General features: G+C 50.8%; 1 long non-coding RNA gene across 1 annotated transcript in view; it reads left to right on the top strand.

Annotated features, from left to right (window-relative positions):
• The first annotated feature begins 570 nt into the window (after window positions 1-570).
• Window positions 571-20,955, top strand: part of LOC109260859 (uncharacterized) — a 72,946-nt gene continuing 52,561 nt past the window's right edge. The window contains exon 1 of the long non-coding RNA XR_008421501.1: window positions 571-724. This is a non-coding gene — a long non-coding RNA (uncharacterized LOC109260859). The remainder of the gene's footprint in view (window positions 725-20,955) is intronic.

Raw genomic sequence — 20,955 nt, 5'->3', positions numbered from 1 at the left:
AGGCTTAGTTGCCCAGAGCACCTTCGGTCTCTCAGCTGAGCAACCAGGGCCTTCAACATTGAAAGAATTCCCATGGTGGCCAGCAGAGAGAGCTGGAGCACCACAGACCGGGAGGGGCGGGTTCCTCTGCCTAGGCAGTGATGGCCAGCGGAGGGCGCACCATCGGTTTTTCTGACCCAGGGCGCCTCAGAGCAGGAAGGGCTTCTATTGCTCTCAGAGGACTCAGGCCTCTGCTGGTGCCTCAGTACAGAGAGCAGAGCTGCATTTCCAGCAGGTTCTGCCACCCGCCCCAGGGGAGACCTTGGGAGCTTAGCAGCAACTTGGCATCTCCTGAGTCGCCAGACAAGCTGCCTTGTTGTACTGAGTGCTGAGGAGGGGGCGCCGGGTGGCTTCCCTGGGCAAGCTGGTTGCTGAGCTGCACAGGCCTTTGCATTTTCTGGGCTGTTCCCATGTTTCATTCCACCCCTTCCCGGACAGTTTTTGAACAAGAAGTATTTTACTAAAAGACTCGTGGATTGTGGGTTCCCATGACATCACCTCATAGAGGCAGTCGATGGTTTGTTCCAGACTCAGGCTTGTTTCCGGGAAGAAACCCTAACAGAAATTCAGAAGCACGGGAGCTGCATTCAATAAGGACGTGGATACATGAAATGCTCGTCTCAGGACCTTCTAGAAGAATGAGCTGGGACCCACGTTCCGAGTCCTGCTGGAACCAGAGACCGAGGTAAGGGCACAAACTGTCCCCACATCATAAATCCTTTTTAAAATATTTCATCGTTATTTTTCCAACCTAGTGAAGTGATTGAAAACTACAGAAAACTTGGTTTGTACCTGTCATTAACCTTATGTTATCTTCTAATTTAAATTACAGTGAGTAAATATACAGTGTAATATTAGTTTCAGGTGTACAATATAGAGCAACACTTTCACACGTCATCCGGGGCTCATCCCAGGTGCACTTCTTAATCCCCATAAGCTGTTTCACCCAATCCCACACCTCGCTGTAGAACTTCTCAGTTTGTTTCCTAGTTAAGAGTCTGTTTGTTTGTCACTGTCTCCTCCCCCCCCCCCCCCACTTTGTTTTGTTTTATTGCCATGTGTTAGTGAAATCATCGGGTATATGTCTTTCTCTGACAGGCTTATTTCACCCAGCATAACATTCTCTCGCTCTATCCACCTCGTGGCAAATGACAAGATTTCATGCTTTTACGGCTAAATAATATTACATTCCATATACTACATCTCAATTTATTCATCATTTGATGGATGCTTGGGCAGTTTGCATAATTTGGCTGTTGTAGAAAATGCTTCTGTAAACATCAGGGTGCATGTATCCCTTTGAAGAATTATTTTTGTATTCTTTGTGTAAATACCTCGTAGTGAAATTTCTGGATCGTAAGGTACTTCTATTTCCAGTTTTTTCTTTTTTTGTTTTTTACAAATCCCATGATGTTTTCCAGAGTGGCTGCACCAGTTTGCATTCCTCCCCACAGTGTAAGAGGTTTCCTCTTTCCCAACATCCTTGGCAACACCTGCTGTTTCATCCTTCATTGATTTTAGTCATTCTGACAGATGTGATGTGTTATCTCATTGTACTTTTGAATTTAATTTCCATGAAGATCAGTATTGTTGAGCATCTTTTCATGTGTCTCTTGGCCACGTCTATGTCTTCCTTGGGAAAATGTCTATTCGTGTCTTCTACCCATTTTTAATCAGATTTCTCATTTTTTGTGTGCTGTATAACTTTATATATTTTGGACACTAAATCTTTATCAGATGTCGTTTGCAAATATCATTCTGTAGGTGTTTTAGTTTTGTTGATTATTTCCTTGGTGACGGAAGCTTTTTATTTTTACGGTGTTCCATTATTTTTGCCTGTGTTTCCCTTACCTCAGGAGATATATCTACAAAGACGTTTGTACAGGCAGTGTCAAATAAGATACTACCCTTGTTATCCTATGGGATTTTTATGGTTTCAGGTTTCACACATAGGTCTTTATCCGTGTTGGATTTATTTTTGTGTATGTTTTAAGAAAGTGGTCCGTTGTTTTTTTGTTTTGTTTTGTTTTGCAGGTTGCTGTCCAGTTTTTCTGAAACAATATGTTAAGGAGACTTTAAGTTTATGTGTTTATTTTGAGAGAGACAGAATGCAAAACAGGGGCAGAGAGAAATGGAGAGAGAGAATCCCATGGATGCTCTGCACTGCCCTGGGATCATGACCTGAGCTGAATTCACAATCACATGCTTTCGTGACTGAGCCACCCACGTGTCCCAAGACTATCTTTGTTTTCCATTGGATATTCTTTCCTGCTTTGTTGAGAATTAATTGACCATATAGGTGTCTGTTCATTTCTGGGTTTCCATTCTATTCATCTATGCCTCTGTGTTTTGTTGTTGTTGTTGTTGTTGTTGTTGTTGCTGTTGTTTTGCCAGTACCATACTGTTCTGATCAGTACTGCTTTGTAATACAACCTAACGTCTGGAATTGTGATGTCTCCAGCTTTGCTTTTCTTCTTCAAGTTTGTTTTGGCTGTTTTGAGACTTTTGTCATTCCATACAAATTTTGAGATTATTTGTTCCAGTTCTGTGACAAATGTTTTCGTTAGTGTGATAGGGATTTCATGACATGTGTAGATTGTTTTGAGGAGTGTAGACATTTTAACAATATTTTGTTCTTGCCATCCATGAACATGAAATGTATTTCCATTTCTTTGTGTCCTCTTCCATTTCTTTCATCAGTGTTTCATAGTCTTGAGAGTACAGGTCTTTCACCTCTTTGGTTAGGTATATTCCTGGTATCTTGGGTTATTTGTGAACCTGTCAATGGGATTGATCCCTTACTTGCTCTCTGTGTTAATTCATGATTCGTGTATAGAAATGCAATTCATTTATGTACATTGATTTCTGTATATTGTGACTTGTCGAATTCATATATCAATTTTAGCAATTTTTAAGGGAGTCTTTCATGTTTTTTATAGAGCACATCATGTCAATTCCAAATAGCGAAAGTGCTACTTCTTCCTTGTCGATTTGGATGCCTCTTATTTCTTTTTGTTGCCTGATTGTTGTGGCTAGGATTTCCTGTACTATGTGAATAACGGTGGTGAGAGGGGTCATCCTTGTCTTGTCCCTGACCTTGGAGGAAAAACTTTCAATTTTTCCCCATTGAGGATGAGATGAGCTGTGGGTTTTTCATAGATGACCTTTATTATGTGCAGGTAGGTTGAGTCTCAATGTACTTTGCTGAGGGTTTTTATCATGAATGGATGTGACATTTTGTCAAGTGGTTTTCCTGCATCTGTTGAAAGCATCATATTGTTCTTATCCTTTCTTCTATTACTGTGGTGCATCATGTTGATTGATCTGTGAATGTGGAACCACCCTTGCAGCCCAGGAATATATCCCACTTGATTATGGTAAATGATTCCTTTAATGTATTGTTGACTTTAATTTGAAGGTATTTTAATAAGAATTTCTGCATACATAGTCATCAGGCTATTGGTCTGCAGTTTTATTTAAAAAAATTTTAAACATTTTTTTAAATGTTTATTTCTTTCCTTAGATAGAGTACATAAAAGTGAGGGAGGGGCAGAGAGACAGGGAGAGAGAGAAATCTGGTCATGCTCCACACTGTCATGGTAGGGCCCAACGTGGGACTCGAACCCACGCACCACAAGATAATGTCCTAACCCAAAATTAAGAGTTGGACAGTAAACCGACGAAGCCACACAGGCGCCGCTCTAGTTTTCGGTTTTAGTGGAGGCTTCATCTGGTTTTGGTATCAGGGTAATGATGGCCTCATATGATGGATTTGTAAGTTTTCCTTCTTTTTTATTTTTTGTAATAATTCGAGGAGAATACATATTACCTCTTCCTTAAATGAATGGTAGAATTCATCAATGAGGCCATCTGGCCCTGAACTCTTGTGTTGGGCGGAGATTTTTGTAATTACTGATGTGGTATCTTTCTGTTTTCAGATTTTAGATATCTTCCCTTTCAGTTTTGGTAGTTTGTGTGTTTCTAGGAATTTGTCCATTTTTCTCAGAGTGTCCAATTTGTTGCGTATAGTTGTTCATAATATTATCTTCTAATTGTATTTTTGTGGTGTTGACTGTTATTTCTCCTTAGTTGTGATTTTATTTATTTGAGTCCTTTCTGTCTTCTTTGTGAAAAGTCTGCCTAGGAGGTTTTCAAGTTGATTACTGCTTTCAAAGAACCAGCTCCTGGTTTCATTGTTTTGGTCTAGTGTCTTTTTGCTTTTTATATTCCTTATTTCTGCCCTAAACTCTATTATTTCCTTCCTTCTGCTGTTCGTTTTCTCATTCCTTTAGTTGTAAGTTAGGATTCTTTGAGATTTTTCTTGCTCTTTAAGGTAAGCTTGTATTGCTATATACTTCCATCATAGACTGCTTTTGCCGCATTCCAAAGGGTTTTACCAGTGTATTTTCATTTTCATTTGTTTCAGTGTATTTTCTCATTGATTTCCTGTTTTACTCATTCATTTAGTAGCATGTTATTTAACCTCCCTTTATTTGTGGCCTTCCCCCCCCCCCCCACCGCCCTTTTTTTGTGGTTGACTTCAAGTTTCCTAGCTTTGTGGTCAGAAAAGATGCTTGGTCTGATCTCTGTTTTTGGGTACCTCTTGAGGCCTGATTTGTGACCTAGAATGTGATCAATTCTGGAGAATGCCCCATGTACGCTTGAAAAGAATGTGTACTCTGCCATTTTAGTACGGAGTGTTCTGAATATATTTGTTAAACCCATCTGGTCCAGTGTGTCATTCAAAGCCATTGTTCCTTGTTGAGTTTCTGTTTATAGAGTCTGTCCATTGATGTGAGTGATGTGTTAAAGTCCTCTACTATCGTTATATTATCATAAATGAGTTCCTTTATGATTGTTGCTAAATGTTTTATATACTTGGTGATCGCATGTTGGGTGCATCAAAATTTACAATCATTGGATATTCTTCTTTGGCTGCCCCTTTAGTATGAGATCGTGTCTGTCTTCATCTCTTGTTATAGATTTATTTATTTATTTATTTATTTATTTATTTATTTATTTTAATTTAATTTAAGCCTTAGTTGACATACAGTGCATTCTCGGATTCAGAAGTAGAATTCGGTGATTCATCCTTTACATACAACACCCAGTGCTCATCACAATAAGTGCTCTCCTTAATACTCATCCTCCATGTAGCCCAGTGCTGAACCATATCCTTCCATCAACCTTCACTTTTTTTTCTCCAACATTAAGAGACTCATATGGTTTGTTACCACGCTGCTTTTTTCCTGCACCCTTCCCTAGTTTTCATGTGTTTTGTTTCTTAAATTCCACATGAGTGGAATCATATATTTGTCTTTCTCTGATTGACATATTTCACTTAGCATAATACATTTGAGCTCCATCCACATCATTGCAAATGGCAAGATTTCATTCTTCTTGAAGCTGAGTTATATTTCATTGTATATACGTATGTATGGATATATGAACATACACGTATGTACATATGCATATACATGTGTACACACACACACACATACACACACACACACACCACAACTTCTTTATACCTTCATAAGTTGATGGATACTTGGGCTTTCTCCATAGTTTGGCTACTGTTGATATTTCTGCTATAAATATTGGGTGCATGCAATGTCACTATTAGGTATTTATCCAAAGGGTACCAAAATAGAGTCTCGGTTTTAAAGTTTATTTTGCCTGATATAAGTATTGCTACTGGCTTTCTTTTGACATTATTGGCATGATAAATGTTTCTTCATTCCCTCACTTCAAATCTGCAGGTGACTTAAGTCCAAATATGGCTTTGTAGGCAGCATCTAGATAGACATTGTTTTTTGTTTGTTTGTTTGTTTGTTTGTTTGTTTGTTTGTTTTGTCCATTCTGACGCCCTATCCAATGTCTTTTGATTGGAGCATTTAGTCCATTTATATTCAGAGTGATTATTGATAGGTATATATATAGTCCCATTCTACTAGTTGTTTTGTCATTGTTTCTTGATGTTTTTCTGATCCTTTCTTGTCTGTAACACTTTTAGTCTTTCATTTCCACTCAAGAGCCCAATTTAAATATTCTTTTCTTTTGATTGGTGGTACATTTTTTTTACTTATTTTTAAAATTTCTTTTTTTTTTTTAATTTAAGCCCAAGTTAGTTACCTTATAGAGGAATATAATTTCAGCAGTAGAATTTAGTGATCCATCAAGTACAAAATATACCCAATACTCATCCCAAGGGCCACCTCTAATGCCCATCACCCATGTAGTCCATACCCGTATTCAGTAACCCTCCAGGAACCCTGAGATTCTTCCCTCTATTTAACAGTCTCTTATCATTTGACTCCTTCTCTGTTTGTATCTTATTTTTGCTGTCTTTTCACTATGTTCATCAGTTTTATTAAATTCGACAGATGGGAGAAATCATAGGATGTGTCTTTCTCTGACATATTTTGCTTAGCATAATAAAGTCCGGTTCCATTCACGTTGTTACAAATAGTGAGATTTCATTCTTTTTGATCGCCGAGTAATAGTCCATTGAATGAATATGCCATATCTTCTTTATCCATTCATCTGTCAGTGGCCATTTGGGCTCTTGGCATAATTTAGCTATTGTTGATAATGCTGCTTTAAACATTGGAGTACATGTGGCACTTTGAATCAGCGTGTGTATTCTTTGGATAAATACCTAGTAGTGCAATTGCTGGGTCCTAGTGTAGTTCTGTTTTTTGTTTTTGTGACGAATCTCCATACTATTTTCCAGAGTGGCTACACCACTTTGCATTCCCACCAGCATTGCAAAAGGGTTCCCTTTCCCTGCATCCTTGCCAACATCTGTCGTTTCCTGAGATGTTAATTTTATCCATTCTGATAGGTGTGAGGGGGTATCTCATTGTGGTTTTGTTTGTATTTCAGTGATGACAACTAAGATTGAGCATCTTTTTATGTGTGACCAATCTGGAAGTCATCTTTCTTAACGTGTCTCTTCATGTCTTTTACCCATTTCTTCACAGGATTATTTGGTTTTTGGGTGTTGAGTGTGATAGGTTCTTTACAGATTTTGGATACTAGCCCTTTATCTGACATGTCACCTGCAAATATCTTCTCCCATTTCATTCAGTTGCCTTTTAGTTTGGCTGATGGTGTCCCCTGCTGTGCATAAGGTTTTATCTTCAGGACCCAATAGTTCGTTTTCGATTTTATTGCCCTTGCTTCTGGAGACATAACAAGCGAGAAGTTGCTGTGGCCAGGATTAAGGAGGTACATTGCCTGTTATCTCCACTAGGATTTGGTGGTTCCTGACTTACATTTAGATCTTTCATCCATTTTGAGGTGTGTGTGTGTGTGTGTGTGTGTGTGTGTGTGGTTTAAGAAGTGTCCAGGTTCATTCTTCATACTGTTCAGTTTTCCTACTACCATTTGCTGAAGAGACTGTTTTATTCAATTGGATCTTCTTCCTGTGTTATCAAAGATTACTCACCATAAGTTGTAGGGTATATTTCTTGGTTCCATATACTGCTCCATTGACGTCTGTCTCCGTTTCTGTGCCCGTACCATACTGTCTTGATGAATGTGGCTTTCTAATACACCACAAATCCAAAATAGTTATGTCTCCAGCTTTGTTTTCTTTTTCAACATGACTTGGGCTTTTGGTGTCTTTTCTGGCTCCTCACACATTTTAGGGTTGTTTGTTCTAGCTCTGTGAAGAAAGCTCATGTTATTTTGATAGGGATTGCATTGAATGTGTTGATTGCTATGTTAGTATTGATATCTTAACAATGTTTGTTCTTCTAATACATGAGCACGAAAAGTTTTCCATTTCTTTGGGTTTCTTAAATTTTTCTCATAGAAGATTTATGATTTGTGCCTTGTGTCCCCATTTTAAGGGAGTCTGAGCAAGGGTTAGGGTTTGGTCCAGGACGCTGCAAGGGCCAAAGCAACTACAGTCTCATGATCTGCCTCAAGGGCTGAAGTAAGGGACCAGGACACCGCGAGGGTAAAATGTTTGATAAGGTTTCATGATCAGGTTAGGATTCGGTTGAGGGTTCTGATTAAGAGTAGGGTTTGGGTTAGGACCCAGGAGGCTCCAGGTGCTGAAACCACAGCAGGGCAATGGTGTCCCAAATGGGCTACGTTGAGGGCACAAGGGAGGGTACAGGTCAGGATTAATCTTTGGCTTGCAAGGCCACACAATTCCATGAGACACTGGTTGGGTAGGTGTCAGGAATCCTTTCGGGCAGTTGTAGCCAGGCCTGGGAACGGACACGGTGAGCTTCCAGGTTCCATGCCGAGTGACCCTGCACTGCTTCTGGACACAGTGTGGGTGGTGTTCTCAGACTTTGGTATTGGGTCCCCATGGGGAGAGTGCCTTACCTAGGGTTATGATTCGGTCCAGGGACGTCGCCAGGGCCCAAGGGCCTCCAGTGTAATGATCTCCTTGGAGGGCTGAAGTGAGGGACCTTGTGACGGACTGTCCAAGTACAAGGTCAGGGTTCCAGGACGGCTTAAGTTTCATTGGAGAGTACCGATTCAGGTAGGGTTAGGATTAGGTTTAGGTCCCAGGAAAGTCCAGGCACTAAACACACAGCAGGGCAGTGGTGTCCCCGGATGGCTCGGTTGAGGGCACAGTGGAGGGAGCAGGTCAGGATCAGTTTTTGGCTGCCAAGGTCACACAATTCTCTGGGTCCGTGTTGAGGAGGACTCAGGAATCCTCTCCAGCAACTGAAACCGGGGCTGGGAATCGACATGGTGAGGTTCCAGGTTACATGCCGAGTGACACTGCATGGAATCTGGGCCCCAGGCGCGTGGTGTAGTCAGACTTTGGTATTGGGTCCCTAGCTAAGAGAGCCTAGCTAGGGTAAGGGTTTGGTCCAGGGACGTTGCCAGGGCCAAAGCGACCCCGGTCGTGATCTCACTCGAGGGAGGAAGTGAGGGCCCATGCCACAAGGCAGCTCAGGTGCAGGGTTAGGGTTCGAGGCAGGCTTAGGTTTCGGTGGAGGGTCATGGTTCACGGTAGCTTTATGGGTACGGTTAGGTCCCAGGAGGCTACAGGCACCGAACCAACAGCAGGGTAGTGGTCTCCCCGAAGGGCTGAGTTGAGGGCAAAAGGAGGGTGCCGGTCAGGATCCGTCTTTGGCTGCCAAGGCCACACACGTCGATTGACCCCTGGTCGAGGAGACCTCCGGAATTCTCTCCGGCAGCTGCAGCCGGGCCTGGAAAACTCCATGGTGAGCTTCCAGGTTCCAAGCCGAGTGAGCCTGAACCCCTTCTGGACCCCAGGTGCGTGGTGTTCTCAGACGTTGGAATTGGGTCCCCATGGGGAGAGTGCCTGAGCTAGGGTTAGGGTTCGGTCCAGGGATGTCGCCAAGGCCTAAACGACTCTGGTCTTGGATATCCCTCGAGGGCTGAAGTGAGGGTCGATGCCACAAGACAGCTCAAGTGTAGGGTTAGGGTTCGAGGCAGGCTTAGGTTTCAGTGGAGGGTCCCGCTTCGGGGTAGAGTTAGGGTTAGGGTTAGGTCCCAGGAGAATCCAGCCGCCGAACCCACGGAAGGACAGTGGTCTCCCCGAAGGGCTGAGTTGAGGGCACATGGGAGCGTGCTGGTCAGGATCAGTCTTTGGCTGCCAAGGCCACACATGTCGATGGGCCCCTGGTCGAGGAGGCCTTCAGAATCCTCTCGGGTAGTTGCAGCCAGGCCTGGGAAACGACATGCTGAGCATCCAGGTTCCATTCCAAGTGAGCCTGCACCGCTTCTGGAACCCAGGCACGAGGTGTTGTCAGACGTTGGAATTGGGTCCCCATGGGGAGAGTGCCTGAGCTAGGGTTAGGTTTCGGTTCAGGGACGTCGCCAGGCCCGATGTGACTCTGCTGTCGTGATCTCCCTCGAGGGCTGAAGTGAGGGCCCATTCAACAAGGCGGATCAAGTGTTGGGTTACGATGCGAGGCAGGCTTAGCTTTCGGTGCAGGGTCCCGGTTCGGTGTAGGGTTAGGCGTAGGGTTATGGTTAGGTCTCAGGAGAATCCAGGCGCCGAACCCATTGCAGGGCAGTTGTCTCCCCGAAGGGCTGAGGTGAGGGCACACAGGAGGGTGCCTTCAGGATCAGTCTTTGGCTGCCAAGGCCCTCACACGTCGATGGGCCCCTGGTCGAGGACCCTCCGGGATCCTCTCGGGCAGCTGCAGCCGGGCCCCGTAAGCGACATGGTGAGCTTCCGGGTTCCATGCCTAGTGAGCCTGGACCGCTTCTGGACCCCAGGCGCGTGTGTTGTCAGACGTTGGAATTGGGTCCCCATGGGTGAGAGCCTTGGGTAGGGTTAGTGTTCGGTCCAGGGACGTAGCCACAGTCGAAGCGACTCCGGTCTAATGATCTCCCTCAAGGGCTGAAGTGAGGGTCCATGCAGCACGGCGGCTCAAGTGCATGCTTAGGCAGGCTTAGGTTTTGTTGGAGGGTCCCGCTTCGGGGTAGGGTTAGGGTTAGGATTAGGTCCCAGGAGGCTCTAGGCGCCGAACCCACAGCATGGAAGTGGTCTCCCCGAAGGGCTGAGATGAGGGCCCAGGGGAGGGTGCCGTTCAGGATCATTCTTTGGCTGCCAAGGCCACACATGTCGATGGGCGCCTGGTCGAGGAGTCCTCCGGAATCCTCTTGGGCAGCGGCAGCCGGGCCAGGGAAACGACATGTTGAGCTTCTAGGTTTCATACCGAGTGAGCTTGCACCACTTCTGGACCCCAAGTGCATGGTGTTCTCAGACTTTGGAATTGGGTACCCATGGGGAGAGAGCCTTAGCTAGGGTTAGCGTTCGGTCTAGGGACATAGCCAGGGCCGAAGTGACTCCGGTCTCGTGATCTCCCTCGAGGGCTGAAGTGAGGGCCCTTGCGACAAGGCGGCTCAAGTGCCAGGTTATGGTGCGAGGCAGGCTTAGATTTGGTGGAGTGTCCCCGGTCATGGTAGGGTTAGGTCACAGTGGGCTCCAGACGCCAAACCCACAGCAGGGCAGTGTTCTCCCCGACGGGCTGAGTTGAGGGCATAAGGGAGCGTGCCGATCAGGATCAGTCTTTGGCTGCCAAGGCTACACATGTCGATGGGTCCCTGTTCGAGGAGGCCTCCAGAATCCTCTCGGACAGCTGCAGCCGGGCCTGGGAAACGACATGGTGAGCTTCCAGGTTCCGTGCTGAGTCACCGCTCGGACCCCATGCGTGTGGTGTTGTCAGACGTTGGAATTGGGTCCTCATGGGTAGAGAGCCTTAGTTAGGGTTAGGGTTCGGTCCAGGGACATTGCCACGGCCGAAGCGACTCTGGTCTCGGATATCCCTCGAGCACTGAAGTGAGGGTCGATGCCACAAGGCGGCGCAAGTGTAGGGTTAGGTTTCGAGGCAAGCTTAGGTTTCGGTGGAGGGTCCCACTTCGGGGAAGGGTTAGGGTTAGGGTTAGGTGCCAGGAGGCTCCAGGCACTGAACGCATAGCAGGGCAGTGGTCTGCCTGAAGGGCTAAGTTGAGGGCACAAGGGAGGGTGCCGGTCAGGATCCGTCTTTGGCTGCCATGATCACAAACGTTGATGGGCCCCTGGTCGAGGAGGCCTTCGGAATCCTCTCGGGCAGCTGCAGCTGAGCATGGGAAATAACATGGTGAGCTTCCTGGTTCCATGCTGAATGAGCCTGCACTGTTTCTGGACCTCAGGCGCGTGGTGTTGTCAGACGTTGGAATTGGGTCCCCATGCGGAGAGAGCCTTAGCTAGGGTTAGGGTTCGGTCGAGGGACGTCGCCGGGGCTTAAGCGACCCTGGTCTCGTATATCCCTCGAGGGCTGAAGTGAGGGTCGATGCCACAAGACGGCTCAAGTGTGTGGTGAGGGTCGAGGTAGGCTTATGTTTTGGTGGAGGGTCCCACTTCGGGGTAGAGTTAGGGTTAGGTTTAGGTCCCAGGAGAATCCAGGCGCCGAACCCAAAGCAGGACAGTGGTCTCCCCGAAGGGCTGAGTTGAGGGCACACGGGAGCGTGATGGTCAGGATCAGTCTTTGGCTGCCAAGGCCACACAGGTCGATGGGCCCCTGGTCGAGGAGGCCTTCGGAATCCTCTCGGGCAGCTGCAGCCGAGCATGGGAAATAACATGGTGAGCTTCCTGGTTCCATGCTGAATGTGCCTGCACTGTTTCTGGACCTCAGGCGCGTGGTGTTGTCAGACGTTGGTATTGGGTCCCCATGCGGAGAGAGCCTTAGCTAGGGTTAGGGTTCGGTCGAGGGACGTCGCCGGGGCTTAAGCGACCCTGGTCTCGTATATCCCTCGAGGGCTGAGGTGAGGTTCGATGCCACTAGACGGCTCAAGTGTGTGGTGAGGGTCGAGGTAGGCTTATGTTTTTGTGGAGGGTCCCACTTCGGGGTAGAGTTAGGGTTAGGTTTAGGTCCCAGGAGAATCCAGGCGCCGAACCCAAAGCAGGACAGTGGTCTCCCCGAAGGGCTGAGTTGAGGGCACACGGGAGCGTGCTGGTCAGGATCAGTCTTTGGCTGCCAAGGCCACACAGGTCGATGGGCCCCTGGGCGAGGAGGCCTCCAGTATCCTCTCGGGCAGCTGCAGCCGGGCCTGGGAAACGATATGTTGAGCTTCCAGGTTCCATGGTGAGTCAGCCTGCACTGCTTCTGGACACCAGGCACGTGGTGTTGTCAGACGTTGTTTTGGGTCCCCATGGGGAGAGAGCCTTAGATAGGGTTAGGGTTCGGTCCAGGGACCTCGCCAGGGCCAAAGCGACTCCGGTCTCGTGATCTCCCTCGAGGGCTGAGTGAGAGCCCATGCCACAAGGCAGCTCAAGTTCAGGGTTAGGGTTCAAAACAGGCTTAGGTTTCGACGGAGGGTCCTGTTTCGGGGTTGGGTTGGGTTGGGTTGGGTAGGGTTAGGGTTACATACCAGGAGGCTCCAGGCGCTGAACCCATAGCAGGGCAGTGGTCTCCCAAAGGGCTGAGATGAGGGCACAAGGGTGGGTGCGGGTTAGGATCCGTATTTGGCTGCCAAGGCCACACACCTGATTGGGCCCCTGGTCGAGGAGGCCTCCAGAATCCTCTTGGGCAGCCGAAACCGGGGCTGGGAAACGACATGGTGAGCTTCCAGATTCCATGCCACGTCAGCTTGCACCGCTTCTGGACACCAGGGGCGTGGTGTTGTCAGTCGTTGGAATTGGGACCCCATGCGGCGAGAGCCTTAGCTAGGGTTAGGGTTCGTTCAGGGACATCGCCAGGGCCTAAGTGACTCTTGTCTCATGATCTCTCTTGAGGGTGGAATGAGGGCACATGCTACAAGGAGGCTCAAGTGCAGGTTAGTGTTCGAGGCAGGCTTAGGTATTGATGGAGGGTCCTGGTTCGGAGTTGGTTGAGGTTTAGGGTTAGGTCCAGGGAGGCTCCACCCTCCGAACCCACAGCAGGGCAGTGATCTCCCCAAAAGGCTGAGTTTAGGACACAAGGGTGGGTGCCAGTCAGGATCTGTATTTGGCTGCCAAGGCCACACACGTCCATTGGCCCCTGGTTGAGGAGGCCTTCGGAATCCTCTCAGGCAGCTGCAGTCAGGCCAAGGAAAGGACATGGTGAGCTTCTAGGTTCCATGCTGAGTGAGCCTGCACCGTTTCTGGACCCCAAGCACGTGGAGTTGTCAGACGTTGTAATTGGGTCCCCATGGGGAATGTGCCTTAGCTAGGGTTAGGGTTCGGTCCAGGGACATCGCCAGGGCCGAAGCGCCTCCAGTCTCGTGATCTCTATCGAGGGATGAAGTGAGGACCCATGCCACAAGGCAGCTCTAGTGCAGGGTTAGGGGTAGAAGCAGGCTTAGGTTTCGGTGGAGGTCCCTGTTCAGGGAAGGGTTAGGGTTAGGGTTAGGGTTACGTCCCAGGAGGCTCCAGGCGCTGAACCCACAGCAGAGCTGTGGTCTCCCCAAAGGCCTGAGTTGAGGGCACAAGGGAAGGTGCCGGTCAGGATTCGTCTTGGCTGCCAAGGCCACACACGTGATTGGGCCCTGGTCGAGGAGGCCTCTGGAATCCTCTCGGTCATCTGCAGCCGGGCCAGGGAAACGACATGGTGAGCATCCAGGTTCCATGCCGGGTGAGCCTGCACGGCTTCTGTATGCCAGGTGCGTGGTGTTCTCAGACGTTGGATTTGGGTCCCCTTGCCGAGACAGCCTTAGATAGGGTTAGGTTCGGTGCAGGGACGTCGCCAGGGCCGAAGCGACACTGGTCTTGAGATCTCCCTCGAGGGCTGTAGTGAGGGTCCATGCCACAAGGCAGCTCAAGTGTAGGGTTAGGGTTCGAGGCAGGCTTAGGTTTCGGTGGAGGGTCTAGGTTCGGTGTAAGGATAGTGTTAGTGTTAGGTCCCAGGAGGCTCCAGGCACCGAACCCATAGAAGTGCAGTGGTGTCCTCAAAGGTCTGAGTTGAGGGCACAAGGGAGGGTGCCGGTAAAGATCCGTCTTTGGCTGCCAAGGCCACACACATCGATTGGCCCCTGGTCGAGGAGGCCTCCGGAATCCTCTTGGGCAGCTGCTGCCGGGCCTGGGAATCGACATGGTGAGCTTCTACGTTCCAGTCCGGGTGAGCCTGCATTGCTTCTGGACGCAAGGCATGTGGTGTTGTCAGACGTTGTACCCTGGTCCCCTTTGGTAGACAGCCTTAGCTATGGTTAGGTTTCGGTCCAGCGTCGTTGCCAGGGCCAAAGCGACTCCGATCTCGTGATCTCCCTCGAGGGCTGAAGTGAGGGCCCATGTCACAAGGCTGCTCAAGTGCAGGGTTAGGGATCGACGCAGGCTTAGGTTTTGGTGGAGGCTCCCGGTTCGGGGTACGGTTAGGGTTAGGGTTAGGTCCCAGGAGGCTCCAGACGCCGAACCCACAGCAGGGCAGTGGTCTCCCCGAAGGGCTGAGTTGAGGGCACAAGGGAGGGTGCCGGTAAAGATCCGTCTTTGGCTGCCAAGGCCACAACGTCGATGGGCCCTTGGTCGAGGAGGCATCCGGAATCCTCTCGGTCAGCTGCACCTGGGCCTGGGAAACGACATGGTGAGCTTCCAGCTTCCATTCCGTGTGAGCCTCCACCGCTTCAGGACCCCAGGCACGTGATGTTCTCAGACGTTGGTATTCGGTCCCCTTGGGGAGACAGCCTTAATTAGGGTTAGGTTTAGGTCCAGGGACGTCGCCAGTGCCGAAGCGACTCCGGTCTCGTGATCTCCCTCGAGGGCTGAAGTGAGGGCCCATGCCACATGGTGTCTCAGGGTTAGGCATCGAGGCAGGCTTCGGTTTTGGTGGAGGGTCCCTATTCGGGGTGCGATTAGGGTTAGGGTTATGTCCCAGGAGGCTCCAGACGCCGAACCCACAGCAGGGCAGTTGTCTCCCCGAAGGGCTGAGTTGAGGGCACAAGGGAAGGTGCCGGTCAGGATCTGTCTTTGGTTGCCAAAGCCACACACGTCGATGGGCCCCTGGTCGAGGTGGCATCTGGAAACCTCTCGGGCAGCTGCAGCCAGGCCTGGGAAACGACATGGTGAGCTTACAGTTTCCATTCCGGGTGAGCCTGCACCTTATCTGGACGCCAGGCGCCTGGTATTGTCAGACGTTGGTCTTGCGGCCCTATGGGAGAGAGCCTTAGCTAGGGTTAGGGTTCGCTCCAGGGAAGTCGCTAGGACCGAAGCGACTCCAGTCTTGTTATCTCCCTCGAGGTCTGAAGTGAGCGACCATGGAAGAGGCGGCTCAAGTGCAGGGTTAGGGTTCGACGCAGGCTTAGGTTTTGGTGGAGAGTCCCGGTACGGGGTAGGGTTAGGGTTAGGGTTAGGTCCCAGTAGGCTCCAGACCCCGAACCCCCCGTAGGGCAGTTGTCTCCCCGAAGGGCTGAGTTGAGAGCACAAGGGTGGGTGCCCGTCAGGATCCATCTTTGGCTGCCAAGGCCACACACGTCGAAGGGCCCCTGGGCGAGGATGCCTCCGGAATCCTTTCGGGCAGCTTCAGCTGAGCCTGGGAAATGACATGATGAGCTTCCAGGTTCCATACCAAGTGAGCCTGCACTGCATCTGGACCCCAGGCATGTGGTGTTGGCAGAAGGCGGCTCAATTACAGGGTGAGGCTTCGAGGCAGGCTTAGGTTTCGGTGGAGGGTCCATGTTTGGGGTAGGGTTAGGGTTAGTGTTAGGTCCCAGGAGGCTCCAGGCATGGAACCCACAGCAGGGCAGTGGTCTCCCCGAAGGGCTGAGTTGAGGGCACAAGGGAGGGTGCCGGTAATGATCCGTCTTTGGCTGCCAAGGCCACAGACGTGAGTGGGCCCCTGGTTGAGGAGGCCTCGGGAATCTTCTCAGGCGCCTGCAGCCGGGCCTGGGAAACAACATGGTGAGCTTTCAGATTCCATACCGAGTGAGCCTACACCTCTTCTGGACCCCAGGCCCGTGGTGTTGTCAGACGTTGGAATTGGGTCCCCATGGGGAGAGAGCCTTAGCTAGGGTTAGGGTTCGGTCCAGGGACTTCGCCAGGGCCGACGCGACTCTGTTTTCGTGATCTCCCTCGCAGGCTGAAGTGAGGGCCCATGCCACATGTCCCTCAAGTGCAGGGTTAGGGTCGATGCAGGCGTAGGTTTCGGTGGAGGGTCCCGGTTCGGGTTCGGGTTAGGTTTAGGTCCCAGGGGGCTCCAGACACCGAACCCACAGCAAGGCAGTGGTCTCCCCAAAGGGCTGAGTTGAGGGCACAAGGGAAGGTGCCGGTCAGGAACCGTCTTTGGCGGCCAAAGCCACACACGTCGATGGGCCCCTGGTTGAGGTGGCATCTGGAATCCTCTCAGACTGCTGCAGCCGGGCCTGGGAAACGATATGGTGAGCTTACAGGTTCCATTCCCTGTGAGCCTGCACCTCATCTGGACACCAGGAGTCTGGTGTTGTCAGACGTTGGTCTTGGGTCCCCTATGGATGAGAGCCTTAGCTAGGGTTAGGGTCCAGTCCAGGGACGTCAAAAGGGCCGAAGCGACTCTGGTCTCGTGATCTCCCTCGAGGGCTGAAGTGAGGGCCCATGTCACAAGTCGGCTCAAGTGCAGGGTTAGGGTTCGAGGCAGGCTTAGGTTTCGGTGGAGGGTCCCGGTTCGGGGTAGATTTAGGGTATGGGTTAGGTCCCAGGAGGCTTCAGGCGCCGAAACCACAGCAGGGTAGTGGTCTTCCTGAAGGGCTGAGTTGAGGACACAAGAGAGGGTGCCACTGAACATCCGTCTTTGGCTTCCATGTCCACACACGTCGATGGGTCCCTGGCCGAGGAGGCCTCCGGATTCCTCTCGGGCACCTCAGCTGGGCCTGGCAAACGAGATGGTGAGCTTCCAGGTTCCATGACGAGTGAGTCTGCACGGCCTCTGAACCCCAGGCGCGTGGTTTTGTCAGACGTTGGTATTGGGTCCTCATGGGGAGAGAGCCTTAGCTAGGGTTAGGGTTTGGTCCAGGGACGTCGCCAGGGGCAAAGCGAGTCCTGTCTCGTGATCTCCCTTGAGGGCTGAAGTGAGGGCCCTTGTCACAAGGCGGCTCATGTGCAGGGTTAGGCTTCGAGGCAGGCTAAGTTTTGGTGGAGGGTCCCGTGTCGGTGTAGGGTTAGGGTTTGGGTTAGGTCCCAGGAGGCTCCAGGCGCCAAAACCACAGCAGGGTAGTAGTCTCCCTGAAGGGCTGAGTTGAGGGCACAAGGGAGGGTGCCGATCAGGATCCGTCTTTGGCTGCCACGGCCACACACGTCGATGGGTCCCTGGCCGAGGAGGCCTCCGGAATCCTCTGAAGCACCTGTAGCCAGGGCAGGAAACGACATGGTGAGCTTCCTGGTTCCATGCAGAATGAGCCTGCACTGCTTCTGGACCCCAGGTGTCTGCTGTTTTTAGACGTTGGAATTGGGTCCCCATGGGAGAGAGCCTTAGCTAGGGTTAGGGTTCGGTCCAGGGACGTCGCCAGGGCAGAAGCGTCTCCGGTGTCTTGATCTCCCTTGAGGGCTGAAGTGAGGGCCCTTGCCACAAGGCGGCTCATGTGCAGGGTTAGGGTTCGAGGCAGGCTTAGGTTTCGATGGAGGGTCCCGGTTTGGGGTAGGGTTAGGGTTATGGTTAGGTCTCAGGAGGCTTCAGGCGCCGAAACCACAGCAGGGTAGTGGTCTCCCCGAAGGGTTGAGTTGAGGGCACAAGGGAGGGTGCCAGTGAGGATCAGTCATTGGCTGCCAAGGCCACACACGTCGATGTGTCCCTGGTGTGGTGGACTCCGGAATCCTCTCGGGCAGCTGCAGCCGGGCCTGGGAACCGATATGGTGAGCTTCCAGGGTCCATGCTGAGTGAGCTGCACTGCTTCTGGACCCCAGGCGCATGGTGTTGTTAGACGTTGGAAATGTGTCCCTATGGGAAGGGAGTCTTAGCTAGGGTTAGGGTTCGTTCCAGGGACGTCGGCAGGGCCGAAACGACTCTGGTCTCGTGATCTCCCTCGAGGGCTGAAGTGAGGGACCATGCTCTGAGGCGGCTAAAGTGCAGGTTTAGGATTCGAGGCAGGCCAAGGTTTCGGTGGAGCGTCCCGGTTTGTGGTAGGTTTAGGGTTAGGGTTAGGTACCAGGAGGCTCCATTCGCCGAACCCACAGCAGGGTAGTGGTCTCTCCAAAGGAATGAGTTTAGGGCACAAGGAGGGTGCCGGTCAGGACCCGTCTTTGCTGCCAAGGCCACACAAGTTGATGGGCCCCAGGCCGAGGAGGCCTCCTGATTCCTCTCGGGTACCTGGAGCTGGGCCTGGGAATCGACATGGTGATCTTCCAGGTTCCATGCAGAGTGAGCCTGCAGTGCTTCTGGACCCCAGGTGTGTGCTGTTGTTAGACGTTGGATTCGGGTCTCCATGGGGAGAGAGCCTTAGCTTGGGTTAGAGTTCGGTCCAGGGACGTCGCCAGGGCAGAAGCGTCTCCGGTCTCATGATGTCCCTCGAGGGCTGAAGTGAGGGCCCAAGCCATAAGGTGGCTCATGTGCAGGGTTAGGTTTCGCGGCAGGCTTAGGTTTCAGTGGAGGGTCCCGGTTCGGGGTAGATTTAGGGTATGGGTTAGGTCCCAGGAGGCTCTAGGCGCCGAAACCACAGCAGGGCAGTGGTCTCCCCTAAGGGCTGAGTTGAGGGCACAAGGGAGGGTGCCGTTCAGGATCCGGCTTTGGCTGCCAATGCCACATACGTCGCTTGGCCCCTGGTTGAGGAGGCCTCTGGAATCCTCTCGGGCAGTGGCAGACGGGCCTGGGAAACGACATGGTGAGCTTCCAGGTTCCATGCCTAGTGAGCCTGCACCGCTTCTGGACCGCAGGTGCGTGGTGTTGGAAGACGTTTGTATTGGGTCCCCATGGGGAGAGAGCCTTAGCTAGGGTTAGGGTTCAGTCCAGGGACGTTGCCAGTTCCGAAGCGTCTCTGTTCTTGTGATCTCCCTCGAGGGCAGAAATAAGGGCCCTTGCCACATGTCGGCTCAAGTGCAGGGTTAGGGTTCGAGGCAGGCTTAGGTTTCGGTGGAGGGTTCCGTTTCAGGGTAGGGTTAGCGTTAGGGTTAGGTCCCAGGAGTCTCCACGCGCTGAACCCACAGCAGTGCAGTGGTCTCCCCGAAGGCTGAGTTGTGGGCACAAGTTAGGGAGCCGGTCAGGGTCCTTCTTTGGCTTCCAAGGCCACACTACTCTATTGTCCCTCAGTTGGGGTGGCCTCAGGAATTTTCTCGGTCAACTACAGCCTGGCCCAGAAATGATATGGTGAGTTTCCATGTTCCATTCCGAGTGACACTGCACCACTTCTGGACTGCAGGCATGTGGTGTTGTCAGTCTTTGGTATTGGGTCCCCATGGGGCGAGAGCATTAGCTAAGATTAGGGTTCAGTGCAGGGACGTCGCCAGGGCCGAAGCGAGTCCAGTCTCATATTCTCCCTCGAGGACTGAAGTGAGGGCCCATGTGAACTTGCGGCTAAAGTATAGGGTTAGGGTTTGAGGCCGGCTTAGGTTTTAGTGTAGTGTTCCGGTTAGGGTTATAGTTAGGGTTAGTTCCCAGGAGTCTCCAGGCGCTGATCCCACAGCAGTGCAGTTGTGTGCCTGAATGACTGAGTTGAGGGCACAAGGAAGGGTACCGGTCAGGATCATTCCCTGGCTTCCATGGACACACAACTCTATGGGTCCCTGGTTGGCGAGGCCTCAGGAATTCTCTCCGGCAGCTGCAGCTGGGCCTGGTAAAGGACATGTTTTGTTTGTAGGTTCCATGCTGAGTTATTCTGCACCACTTCTGGACCCCAGGCGGGTGGTGTTGTCAGACTTTGGTATTGGGTCTCCATGGGGAGAGAGCCTTAGCTAGGGTTAGGATTCGGTCCAAGGATGTCGACAGGGCTGAAGCGACTCCAGTCTTTTGATCTCCCTTGAGGGCTGATTTCTGGGCCCATGTCACGGCGGGGGGGGGGTGGGGAATGTAGGGTTAGTGTTTGATATAGGGTTATATTTGGTTTAGGGTTCTGTAGGGTTAGTGTTTTTGTTAAGTCCTATGCAGCTCCAGATGCTGAACCCACAGTAGGGTAGTTGTCTCCCCGAATATTGATTTGATTGCAGATGGGAGGGTCCCAGTCAGGACTAGTCTTTGGCTTTCAAGGCCACTCAACTCTCTGGGCCCTTGGTCGGATAGACCTCAGGAATCCTCTCGGCAAGCTGTTGCCGGTTGTGTCAAAGGATATGGTGAGGTTCCTGGTTCTATGCCGAGTCATCCTGCACCGCTTCTGGATCCCAAGCGCATAGTGCTGTCAGACTTTGGTATTAGTCCCCATGGGGAGAGAGCCTCAGTTAGGGTTTGTGTGCAGTCCAGGTACGTCACCAGGGCCAAAGTGACACCATTCACATGAGTTCCATGGAGGGCTAAAATGTGGGCACTTGGGCGGTTGTCGGTCTGGTGTAGAGTTAGTGTGAGAGTTTGTATTAGGTTTAGGTTTAGGGTTAAGTTTACAGTTCTGTTTAGGGGTAAGATTAGT

This window comes from Panthera pardus, unplaced genomic scaffold, assembly GCF_024362965.1.
Source record: "Panthera pardus isolate Hobbes unplaced genomic scaffold, ASM2436296v1 HiC_scaffold_13, whole genome shotgun sequence".
Taxonomy (NCBI): domain Eukaryota; kingdom Metazoa; phylum Chordata; class Mammalia; order Carnivora; family Felidae; genus Panthera; species Panthera pardus.
The sequence above is the reverse complement of the archived record's forward strand: the minus strand, read 5'-3'. Positions and strand labels throughout refer to the sequence as shown.